Raw genomic sequence first — 13,682 nt, forward strand, 5'->3', positions numbered from 1 at the left:
AATTATGGAGAAAAGTAAGCATACCCTCAAATCTACTTCGAGCAGTTCCACTTGGCCCTTCATTTGGCTGCATGGCCCAATTATCTGCAAATAAAATGTTTGATTATGCCACGATTTACAAAATATTTTAAGAACGTACATAAATAAATTTTTTAATAATAACTTTTTCAAAGAACATTATCAAGACATAATCGTATTTCATTGTTATTTTCCTTGTTAAATAATTGTTAATCGATTTATTACATGCGAAAAAAAGGATGCGTATACGTTTGATTATAACAGAAACTTGTAAGAATTATTTCAAACCCTCTATCGAATTTGTCGATGTGTAGAAAATTTGAGACTCGTCCCAGAAACGTGAACGTTAAATAAATTTCGCAAAAGAAGCCTAATATTACGTCCAGTATAGACGATGTGGCGTTGGAACACGAAATATGTGTTAGACAGCAATTAAATTGCAAGGAACGACATATCGTTCCATGAGAATGGCTCATATTACGTATGTTTTTCAGCTTATAAATAACCTGATTTGAGTAGACTCGTGGTACTTCGAAAGACTACGCTATCGTTAAATAAAATATACGATACAAACAAAATGCAAATCTTAAATGAAATTATTTAATAGATATATCTGTCGCAAATAAAATTGTTGTCTGATTGGCATCGCAATAATTATTCATGTGCTATATAAAAAAATAATAAGACTTTCATTTTCATTTTTTACTGATTTATGAAGGATCAATATCGTATTAATGCAAAATTTTAATTGCAATTTTTTGCCAATAAATTTACATTTTGTTTTCTAACATTATCTTTATGAAAAAGAAAATTCCAAGAACTTGTTAAATGTTTTTTTCACCATTATTCCTTCCTTCGCATATACACTATAATTTTCTAAATTCTGGAAAACTGTTTAACACTATGATGAACTTCATTTTTTAGATTGTTGAAGTTAATTAAGTTGAAATTAATATTTACGAAGCGTCGACATCCATAACGTTGGCAAAAGGATCGTAAGTCAAATTAGAGGATCACCTTCCTTCGGGCAATTGTACGTTTTTTTAATTGGCTCGATAACTTGTTAATTAAGCTCCGAATTGTTTGCTCAGACGTAAACGAAACACGACGAACGATTCTCATCTTTAAACGCGCAGGACGTCAAATTAAGGAACACCCGTGAGGTGACCAATCAATAAGGAAATAAATTACTAACTTCTTCAACTGCCATAAATATTGTAAGAGGAATACGATCAAATCGTGCACGAACAATGTAGCTTACAAAAGTATTCTGGGACTTGTAAATATTTTTTATAAATGTATTTTATAAATGAAATGAAATTTCATTAACATTGTAATGAGACAAACTACTATGATTACTCGAATCCGTTGGCAACCATCACACGCCTCGCCAATAAATACAAGGTGTTAAGAAAAGAATCCTAGACTTTAAAGGCCTATTGTATTGATTAAGAGGGGCAAAAGATGTTCAATTAACCTACCTTAAATCATCTACGACCATTCAATGTCGTAAAGCTTGTTCCTTGTACGGGTTTCTTCGTTGAACGTAAACAAAAAGATATGTTTAAGAGAAGAACTCAAAGTTGTCAACACAAACGACCTATGATACGTAGATATGAGTTTTGCGTTGCAATAGAAGGAAAATACGTCGAACATTTACTATAAGAAAGAACGTTTTTACTTAGTTTGCATGTATGAAGTAATCTCTATCCATATTAGTAACAATTTTGTGCTAATAACCTTAAGCTAACGTACTTCTGAGTCCATCTCTTTGTTTACGTTCGATGAAGAAACTCATTCATAACAAAATCGAAAGTTCGTGAATGGTAATCGATTTTACGTCCAAAGGATTGAATGTTAATTCGACTTTTGTTTGTTCTTCTTGGTGAATAGTACGAATTTTTAAATTCTTAGATTCTTCTTTGTTGAAAATGACAACGTGAGTTCGTGCTCGCCATCTATATGCAGATGCGTTAGTTATAAGAAATAGTAACTAGAGGATGATCCTAGTTACAATCGATAGATTTAATCGATAGGCTTAAGATGCTTTTTTGTTTTCATCCCTAGTTTCTGTAAACGCTTGCAATAAAGGTTTTTTTGGCTCAGAACGGTGTGATAGATTTATCCATTCAATAAAATAATAACTATTGTGATCCTACCTCTGTGTATAGAAATAACAAAATTTTTTTTAACACCTTATATAAACAACGAATAGAAAGCCACCCAAATAATCTAGCACTCGATTTATATAGTACATCTATCTTGAAAAGACTACGTAAAAACAATTCGAATGATTCAACTATCATTAATCGTTAAATAGTTTCACTTATCCAACAGTTACTTATATCTGCTCGTAAACGAGATATTTGAAGGTACGAACCAATGGAAAATTACCTATATGCATATGCTGTTATTTACAATACGTCAAACCAATTTGCGAAATGTTTTTTGCAAACGAAACGTAAATTTTAATTAGAATGATAAGAAAAAGAAAAAGCTATTATGATTACGTTGATAAAGTTTGGAAGAAATATGGAAATATACGTAGAAATTAAAAGATATTTAGTGTACGTATACGTATATTACGCAGTGGAACCATTTATATCTTTAAGATGGCTATTCTAATTCTGCTGCATTCTGATTTCATTAAATATATATTAGTGTTTGCAATAAATATCTTGTAACTTCTAAATACATTATCAGATTGCTTTCAAATTTTGTCAGTATAACCATAATAGTTCTATTTCATTACAGTGTTAGCCGAATTTTCAAATCTTTTATATAATATACATAATATATATGTACATAGAAGATTTTGACAGCAAGTGTTCAAATACTTTCGCAAGTCATCATAAATAACATACAACAGATTATTTAACATTACTAGCGTGTCTGCATATTACATTGAAATTATTATTTGAGGCTGTAAAGAACTTCAAATCTGTTCGTTCATGCGTAAAAGAAACTATCGATTACCGTACTTTTGATGATATTATATATGTTTTCTGTAACATAACCTAATCAAACTTGATCTTAAATGAAGATAACACGTAGCGTAAAAAATCCACATTTCTTATTACAGTACAGTGAACGAGTTGTGAAATAGTAAATAGGAATGTCTTTTACGCTCACGTAGTTGTATGTATTTATTGTTACTCTTTGACTAAGGGATTACATAAAAATTTGCAACAATATTACATTTAAAGCTACATGTTCTAAAAACAATACAAATCTACTTGTTAAGTAGGTTCTCTAAGTCAAGGTAAAGTAACTCATCTAGCAGTTGAGCGATAATAGATAATAGATAATAGCGATAATAATAGTGCGATCTACTTGAAAACAGACTATTTAACTTGTTATTAATCGTATACATTGATAACTCGATGGTCGCAGTTTTCTATGAAAATATAACTTTCATTCATTAAAAGAAAAGAAGCTTATTTAACTAATGTTAATATCCCCAGTTTTAATTATCATAATTTAGTAGCGTGTGTATCATCTTATTTCTGCCAGTTATTTTGTTCCTTATTTTATTAGTTGTTATTGTAATGTTCCCTGGCTACCATAGAGTTATTCGAATCATCTTTCTGTTATTGATATTTTCTCTTGCTAGACCTAAAGTACACGATATTTCCTTACTCTTGTTATTATATTAATGATTAATGGTGTTTAATAATCTACAACAAGTCATGTTATTTTGTACAAAGCTCAAGGTGGAATTTTAAAACGTTGAAAGTTCGGTGATTCAAGTAACTTTACCTTCTATCTATTTTCAGATTGCTTAGCTTACTATATTAAAATAACGTAAAAATTTCACTTCTCCTTTAGGTAGTTTTTAATCATGCACTCGTTTCAACTTAAAGGAAGATCCAATATCAGTGCATCCAATCCATAATTCGAAACTTTAATACTGAATACATTGAGAAAGCTGCCAAGAATAGCACCGAAAGTAAAATTTGGGATAGTGATTAAATTTAATAAACTCTTTTCGTTAGGTATAATGCAAAATAAATTACCTAATGATTTCCAAAACAATATAGAATCTTTTTTACGATTTTGCAAACCTTTTTACATAGAAGGTGATTATGTAACTTAAAAATATAAACATAGTGAAAATATATGCATAAACAATGTTGGTAAGAAAACTTAAGAAGGTTGATAATGAATTGAAGAAAGTAAATGAAAAAGAAAGTGACTTTCTGGAAATGTTGGATCGGTGGATTCGCTCTCTTTTGGAATTCAAGGTTTCGATTTCTGGATATAAAAGGTTTAATGCAATATATTTATATACACACGTGTATAGCGCAGAAACAAACACGCGCAAATAACAAAATAATACTGCATGTTCATAGCACACATTTTCGTGCTTTTCCGGAGAATGCTGCTGAATTCCAGTTACATAAGAGTACTGACAACAGTACGTTTAACCACGTGATTATATAAACGTCATCAAGCCTGCGCTTGACAGATTATGTCTTGTCGACGACATCCCCTATCGTCGCATTGGCGAGTCATAAAAACGGCCCTTTCGTTCACTAAACAATGGTGATATAGAACATCGAGACCGGGAAGGAGGATGGGAAAGCAAAACAGGCTTCCGGCGGAAATATTTTGCGCAAGTTATTTCTTGCGCGCGCCTCTTTATCAAACATTTTCTGCCTCATACGTGCGTCCCAAATTAAGCGATACAACATGTATATCGTAGAATTTCTGTCGGATGGACCAACATAATTTCATAGAAAAAAGTTTGCTTTGTACGAGTTTATTAAGTTCACTGTTAGCTCAAAATAACTCTTTTTACGAAAAAAGCTTTATTAAAAAATGTGATTGCACATTAAATATATTAACGTATATATTTGCTATATTATTAATCTTTGACAAATTTTTTTCGATAGAAATTCTTATTATCCATTATGAAACATTTTGTCAGGGATCTTAAGTTACTGTCATTTGTTAGAAAAGAAGTGTGTTTTATTTGAAAAAGTTGTATTAAAAAAAGCAATTACAAAGATTGTCAGTCATTAAATGTAGCTATACGACATAAATATTTACTCTTTTTATATCACCTTTTTCTTTTTCTTCCTTCCTCGGATTCTTCTTTGTCGCAATGTACTGATAAATAATTTTTTATTGATTTTTTTTTGTTAATTTATGATTAGAAAACAGATTACGGACTATGAGAAAACGAAAAAAGCTTGTTAGGTAAAAAAGTGTGAAACTTTTACGAATAGCTGATAAATTCACGAAATCTTGCGGTATTAATATTAACACCACTGTAGTTTAATATTTTCAATATTTCTTCAAAATTCCTTCATTTCAATATTTATCTTCAAAATCAAATAAAAAGACAATTTTGATACTGACAATCAGAAGAGGATCATAAGTCAAATTTCCTATTTTTACAGGGAAACAACTTTAAAATTTAGTATATTTCCTTGTAAAAATAGGAAAATTGACTCATGATCTTTTCTCTCTTCCAACCTTCATATATTAACTTAGAATTAATATTCTTGAAAACATATTATTATAGTATATGATCATTCGTTCTTATTGAAAAAATAAACATTAATATGATTTGTTAATGCAAGTAAGTAAATATAAGGAAGATAATTGGAGTCGTCTAATTAATACACGTATTAAAAATAAACTGTCAGAAAGTCGTTGCATTACTATGCTATCGTAATTGTAGAAGATTGAATTGACTCAACCTAAATACTCAATTTATTATATTTATGGTAGAATTATATTTGTACAAACATACAAGAGTGTCAGGTGCCAATGAAGGGTCGTTAGAATCTTTTCATATAATGCACCACTTCGTCCGCTTTTGAACATCTGTATCCTCGAGTTTCCGAACCTATTGTAGTATTCACAAGCCAGCAGTTATAGTGTGCGGATCTTTACATTGTTAGGTCACTGTCGAAAGAGTATTAGGCATTATCGATATAATTATTACTCATAAACGAAGATAGCACAAAAGTTGTTGTAGTTCTAAGAATTTTCTTAATAAACACTCTGCAGTTAATTTATAGAAATATTCAATTCTGGCATAACTTAACAATATAAATAGTATAATTTATAACAAGAACTCTAAGTAATAATTATAAATGATAGATAAGAAAATTACTAACGATGTTTAATTTTCCTAGCATACGTGTGTGGTTTTAAAGATGCAGATTTAAGTAATAATTATAAATAATAGATAATAAAATTATCAAAATATTTGACATATAATATAAATATTTTAGATAATAAAGTTTTCAAAATATTAAATATCTTACAAAATAATAATACTTTGTAAATGAATAATCCTAAAGTTTTTTTTGTTTAGCATATTAATAATTATTATGATTTATACGTATTCTGATCTGGTCATATTTCAAACATAAATTGCACGATATCGAAAACAAGTTTCACGTGATGCTGCAACAAGAATTTCGACATTTTCAATGAAGGAACAAATTCCTCAACGTAATATCTAGGTAGAACCTAATAAGGTCTTGCATACACGTGCAAACACATAGGCATATGCATACAATGTAATGCAACGTAATCAACAGAACCGATCAAGCTGTTACGTGTACAAGTCATGCGTATTTCTATGATATAATACGGTCAATCTATTTGGCTATTATAAAATCATCGTAACTTCTGTACATGATCACTGCACCGGCTTGTGGTTCACGTTAACGCGATTACATAATAAATTCTTTGATTAACTTAAATATATCCAATGAGTTTCCAATGAGTTTCCCTGGTTTTTAAGTACGGATTCTCCGATTTTCTCATTCACGGAAAGAGGTTTGTCTCTAATAATTATCATAATCATTATAGATTCGATTAATAATTACGTAAACTACGCATTTCAATTAGTGAAACAATTAGTCTAGGAATATCAGTGATAACCGGTTGACGAGAATTTACATTTTGTCAGAAAATGGACTCGCGACGGTCATGCAGGAATGTTCGAAGGATTCACAGCGCTGTTGTTACTCGTGTTAGACTCTACAGGTCGCGCTCACTCTTATTGAAACAACGATGCAAGAATCTTCAGTAAGAACAACTGTATCGTATTTACGATCCGGCAATGTCAAGGCGACTAACTTATTTCCTTATCAATGCGCCATTACGTAATGAACTCGAAGCACGGTGCACCGATAGTGCGACTCGCTTTCAGTGTCCCCTATGTGCTTGACCTATGACGTAAAACTTGCAGGAATTGGCACATGCAAGGCCGTTTTAAATATTTGCGAAGCTTCCTTCACGGCAATTGGACTTCGTTTATCTTTCGAACCGTTTTACACACGCGACACAAGAATCGACTTCCGCGAGAACGCACGATCGATCACCATTCCAACGGAATGCATTGTTTTTACGATCGTTTCTTCCTTCTTGTCATTGTATGACTCGCTTTTTCGACGCTGTTGCACAAGTTTACGATATCTTGCGACAAGAAGTTGCAAATCAATCTATACATTTTGTAATATACAGGCTGGTTGGTAACTGGCGGTACAAGCGGAAAGGGGGTGATTCTACGCGAAAAAAGAAGTCCAAAATATAGAATAAAAATTTTTTTCTTTATTTTTTTTATTTTTTTAAAAATCTACAGTGAGATCCGTTATAACGAGACGTGATAAAGTGCACGCGTACCGAGCGAAAATTCAAAGTCGATTTTCTCGAAAACAAAGCCTCAAACGAAAAATTTTTGTTTTATATTTTCGACTTCTTTTTTCTCGTAGAATCACCCCCTTTCCGCTTGTACCGCCAGTTACCACCCTGTATATGTACGTATAGTACGTACAAGTAAGCGAGAATATTTCTTTCAGTAGGAAATCACAGGGAAGAAACGTAAGAAGTCTTTCATAAAGAACAGCAATTTGAAAATTCCAACCAAGTACACGACAAAATGATGTTTCTATTTGATTTTGGGATTAAATACGTACGTATCTTTGTCACACTCTGAACATTCAAAAAATAGTAATAAGATTAGTTACGCACATTAATATTAATCGTGCTATATTAATCTAATAATTAAATTAATTTGTTATTATTTATTGCAAGACATTGTAAGAAACTTTTATTTGTTACTTAACATTGAATTTATCTCCAAGAGCCATACGTATTCTAATCTATCAGCTTATATTCTTTTTCAACTATTTTATAGTAAAATACTTGTTCTTAGCTACCGAGGGATATAAAAATCAGAAAATTGACGAAAATTGATCTTTACATGAAGGTCACAAAGAAAGCACAATAAATACATTTTTGTTCATTTTATTTTAATATCGCTTCATGACTAAAAGAAGATATTTTGATATAAAACAACTAAGAACGAAAAGATCCTGTTGCGTCCACAGATGTAATTAAGTAAGTTTTGTAGAAACCAAATATACACTGTGTTATAACTACAAAACTATCCTAAAATTTTAAATTCTCATACAGATGCAATCTACACGATACAACAGGACAAAATTTGATTAGAAGCATGTAAAGTGGAATAATTAAACTTATCGAAATTATTGTTACAATTTTGTTTTATGGTGTTAATGATCAATGAATTCACACTGTTACGAAAGTTCTATAGTTATGCAACGAAAATAAACTAGTTTTCTACCGTTCTTTTATTTCAGTGACTAACATAAAAACTGGAAGTTGTTAGCTTGTTTTATGATCATAAGACACAGTATACAGCTATTAGGACAAACAACTTTTTAGCATCCCGGCAAGTAATATTTTTATAATTAAAAACTATGCTTATGTCATATTGAAAAAAATACTTAAAAATATTTAATCGATAAAACGATAACATGGAATTAATTGAACGTAGTGAATTTTGCAACTGTCCTTCTGTAAAAAATGGAAAGTGTAATTTAGTATTTTCTTATTGTTTTGAAAATTATCTTACAATACGTAAATGCAAAATATTATGTTGTTCGTTAAAATATTCACGAGTTATGTTGGATTAACATTTGGCAATTATTGACTCGCAGTGTGATATGGAAACGACTTTATCTACTTGAAAATCAATTGGTACTTCAAAATCTATAGTCAAGATACAATCTTATGTATTGGGTTTAAACATAATCACAACTCTTAAAAGTATCATATTCCAAAATGTGTAATTTACATTGCAGTGCTTATTGTTTTCCCACATAAAGTTAATTCATTGGCATAGCAATTTTTTCACATTCCTATATAAGATTATATTCCTAGATTATAATCACTAAACCACAATCCTATATTAAACATACCTATATGTACTACTTTTCCATTTCCGAGAAAATTCTGGGACAAGCTGGAGGCGATGGACGATAAAACATCAAACAAAAAGAGAAACTGAGTCACCCAGCTACGGTTAAACTACGGCAATTTGGATACTGAAATACGAACTCATTACAAGAAATAGAAAATGGCAATGTAATAAATGTAACATTTAGGAATGTATACAGAAATCAGACGAAATCACATTCAGAAATAAGAAATGAACAGAAATAATAATGATAAAAACCGAGAAACAAATATGCGAACTGGCGAACTTCATAAAGAAAACCATAAAACCGAGAGCTTCCTGCTTGGATATACAAGGTGGTTGGTAACTGGTGGTACAAGCGGAAAAGGGGTGATTCTATGGGAAAAAAGAAGTCGAAAATATAGAATAAAAATTTTTTTTTTTTAATTTTTCCATCGAGACAACAATCTACAGTAAGATCCGTTATAACGAGGCGCGATAAAGTGCACGCGTACCGAGCGAAAATTCAAAGTTGATTTTCTCGAAAACAAAGCCTCAAAAGAAAAATTTTTATTCCATATTTTCGACTTCTTTTTTCGCGTAGAATCACCCCCTTTCCGCTTGTACCACCAGTTACCAACCACCCTGTATAAAGGAACCAAAGAACGCGTATAGAAGATGTACATACAGAAATCTACATACCTTATATCATATTATATATATTAATGAATTAAGATTTAATTTAAAGCTATAAACTAAGGTAGAAACAAAGTGTATCAAGCGTACACATACGTGAACAAATTGTAATAGGTATAAGACTCGATACATAAACAAACAAAAATACAAAAAAGATAATTATCTTCAACACAGATTAAAATATTAATATTTTCCTCTGTGAAAAATATTTATATTCTTCGACATCCTTTTTCTAAATTCGTAGTTTTTATTTAGGGTTCCGTTATGAGAGAAGTGCAAAAATGTAAGAATATCAGACCCACACTAGACTCTGTTGTAGTAATGTCACGCATTTTTCAGGCGAATGCGTATCGAATACATTTTTATTTAAATTCATAAATATTATCCAATCATTACATACATCAAGATCGATCACACGAAGATGAAAATTATCTGATAAATTTATATTCAAATATAAATTTCAGTAATTGATTAAATCATTCAAAATATCGTCATAAGATATAAATTAAATTAATGTAAATTAATGAAGCAAATGAAACAAACTGATAAATATCAAACAATTTTTCTCTGTTCTTCCTTAAAATAGAAGATTGTTCTTGTTTAAAAATCAGACTAATTGGTGCGTTTGATGTTCAACTAAAAGTAGCACGTAGTATTTTCCAAAGTTACATAATAATTCTCTTCAATGTCAAATGAATATATAAAATGTAGAATGTGATAAAACAAATGAACCATCGAACACGTTATAAATTTTTCGTACAACTAAATATAATATTATCCAATTATCTTCGTGTATTTGAAGATCGTTCAAATAAGAATTCGTTTGATACATTATGGAAGGAATATCGGTCAGCAGTACAAAATCATAAGAATTCAAAGCGAACGTAGATACCTACGTATCGACTACGGTGAGCCATATCGTAGAGAAAGTGAAGCCGGTAGTGAATGCAACATGCGTTGAGACGTGACTCGGCCAATGGTTTTGGAATTTAACTTGATATTCTAAGCCGCGGGATGCAAATAATTATCAAACATAAAATGATGTTACGCTAGCCAACTGGACTCGCGTCTCTGCAATCACCGACCGGTATTATATTTCCTTGCAGGAGAAATGCTATTTGCATTTCAAATGCTTTGACCTTTTCGAATCTATGTACTGTAGCAATTTCTGCTTAGCTGGATTCGCCGTTGGCGATCTTGACTGGGTCATACTGCTGTCGAAACATGCACACCGGGTCAAAACATTCGAGAATTCTTGTGGCGGATCGACGCTAGTGTATGGACAGCACGTGTGCAGTTGGTTCTTAAGGTGTTGCTTTTAGAATTTACCATTTAGCGCTTTTATGCTTCATATTTGACCCTCCTACATTGCTTTCCCTATTTTTAACCAAATCCCATTTTTGTATCATTAGAAAATTTCTTTAGTTTCAGGAAAATAAAGGGAAATATTTATCGATATGTGATTTTCACGCTAAAGATTTTCTTAAAACATAATATAACGAAAACGAAATTGAAATGAAAAGATTCGAAAATTGCATTAAAGTTAAACTACTTCGTTTGAGAATTAAGTAAGCAAATCCTTTTAGATCACCTAATCTATGTTTGCTTCATTCTTGGAAAGTAAGTGCTATATCAAAATTTAAATTATTTATTTTTTGTATGATTCGTGCTTCTTCTATTCAAATAATAGACAATTTCTTCTTTTGGATATTTATTGATATTTAGTCATAAGAACAGCCTTGCTCTTAATTGAATTATTCTTGCCCCTTTCTTTCAGATTAATCCTCTGCGAAGAATTAATTCATAAAAGTGTTGACTGTTATACTGTTTTATGTTTCTTCGAGTTTACTTTCGATATGTATTAAAAGATATGTACATTCTTTGAATTATGCAAAAGATAAGTTTGACAGTATAATTGTATACTATTGATTCTCATGATTGAAAGTAATGTAGATGAGAAATATTAGAGAATATATTATTTCTTTGCATTCGAACTGAAGGAGGAATTGCAAAATCTAAGTTCTTGGAATGAGATAAGATTAAGTAACACAGATTGTATAGTAATGATACAAGCTTAAGCAACACATAATTAAGGTGCTAGTGTGAAAGATGTGTCTTCCTATTTAAATTTCATCAACATACGTGCATCTAATGTGGCAATAAAGCCGCTAAAGATGTAAAAAATACATGTATAACAACATTATAAATTATATTGTAAATGATGTTCAGAATTATGTCTTTCCAGTGCAGTTAATATACGCAATTTTACCTGATAATATGCAAATATATTGTAATATAGTAAATTACTGCAACTTATCACTGTTACGGATTTTACGCTTCTATGCTTTATTTTCCCAAAAATGAAATATGTGTGCAAAAAATATATAACTTCCACTCAGAAACCTATAATCTTGTTATTATAGTATTATAGTATTATAGTTATAGCAGTATAGTATATAGTATTATAGTTATTATAAAAACTACAACTATTGACTAAGAAATTGAAAATTATTTCTGAAAAAAATGTCTTTATATTACGTGTCGCATATAACAAATATATATTATTCCTTTAAGCATAAATTAATAGCGAAATAAATTATACGTTACCAATTCTTAGAAATCTTTTATTAGAATATGTTGGGATATGCATGTTCCTTCAAAATGTGCACGTAACAGTGATTTATAAAATTTCCGAACGACTCATCTGAATAACGCATATGAGGAATTAGGTCACATTTCCCGAATGTACATGAGAAAATATAAGTGCGTTAAGTATCACTTAATATAACACATCAGGGTAAAAAAGGTCGAGAGGTCTCGTTCATATCGTCGAACAACAAGATGTAAATGCAGAAACTAATAAAAACCATGGAGATGTAGTTGTTAATTTTAGCAGACAAATATTACAAATAATTTGTGTGTAACCGTTGATTTTGTTCGAGATTGAGCTTTCATGCAATTTCAATCTTATTCCTCCTATCCTTATTCACAATATTTATAATAAATTATATTTTATACTTGTATTCCTCAATAACTTAAAAAAACTATCTCTTAGTATAGCATAAATTATATGAACTTAAATTTACAATAATTCCTTTTTTCTCCTCTTTCATATTTTCATAATACAAATCTAAGTAATATTTAATAAAAAAACTGTCCATTTGAATGGACTTATAAAAATATTAAATTATGTGTAAAAGCGTAAATATTTAAATATAGTATAATTAATTCTAATTGTTAGTGTAAAAAAGATTAATTTACTAATGACGAACTAACGCGTTTCATTTCTATCAGTTGATTCATTTTCTTGAATTGTTCAGAAACACGATATCTTAATTGCTCTGCATTACAGCATTAATATGAAGTTGCAATTTAATCATTGATCAATAAAGCTGAGAATCAACGAGCAACTATAAGGTGATATTATGAGGTAAAAAATCAAATTTCCAATCCGACATATAATTGCAAAAAACAAGCGATGATACAACGTTCGTTTGTATACTTGATATTCACTCAATAATGGAAAACAAATTTTTCTACGAACACGAAAATCAAGGAATAAATAATTAAGGAATAATAATTTTTAACATATTGTTAGATTTTTTAAAGAAATATTTAAGAGATTATTCACAACTTTATTTTTTAACTATATTTATCATTAAATTAACACAAAACTTTTGTCGAGGTAAACACAGCTAGAAATTTGATAAGAAATTTAGAAAAATGAAAATATTTGAAA

The 13,682-nt window shown here is 30.2% G+C and overlaps 1 long non-coding RNA gene across 1 annotated transcript; it reads left to right on the top strand.

Moving 5' to 3' along the window:
- Positions 1–7,450: 7,450 nt before the first annotated feature.
- On the top strand, positions 7,451–8,558 carry LOC143302874 (uncharacterized). Its single transcript, XR_013058710.1, has 3 exons — positions 7,451–7,957; positions 8,201–8,385; positions 8,461–8,558. It is a non-coding gene; the product is annotated as an uncharacterized LOC143302874 (long non-coding RNA).
- The last annotated feature ends 5,124 nt before the right edge of the window (positions 8,559–13,682 follow it).

This window comes from Bombus vancouverensis, chromosome 1 (assembly GCF_051014615.1).
Source record: "Bombus vancouverensis nearcticus chromosome 1, iyBomVanc1_principal, whole genome shotgun sequence".
Lineage (NCBI taxonomy): Eukaryota > Metazoa > Arthropoda > Insecta > Hymenoptera > Apidae > Bombus > Bombus vancouverensis.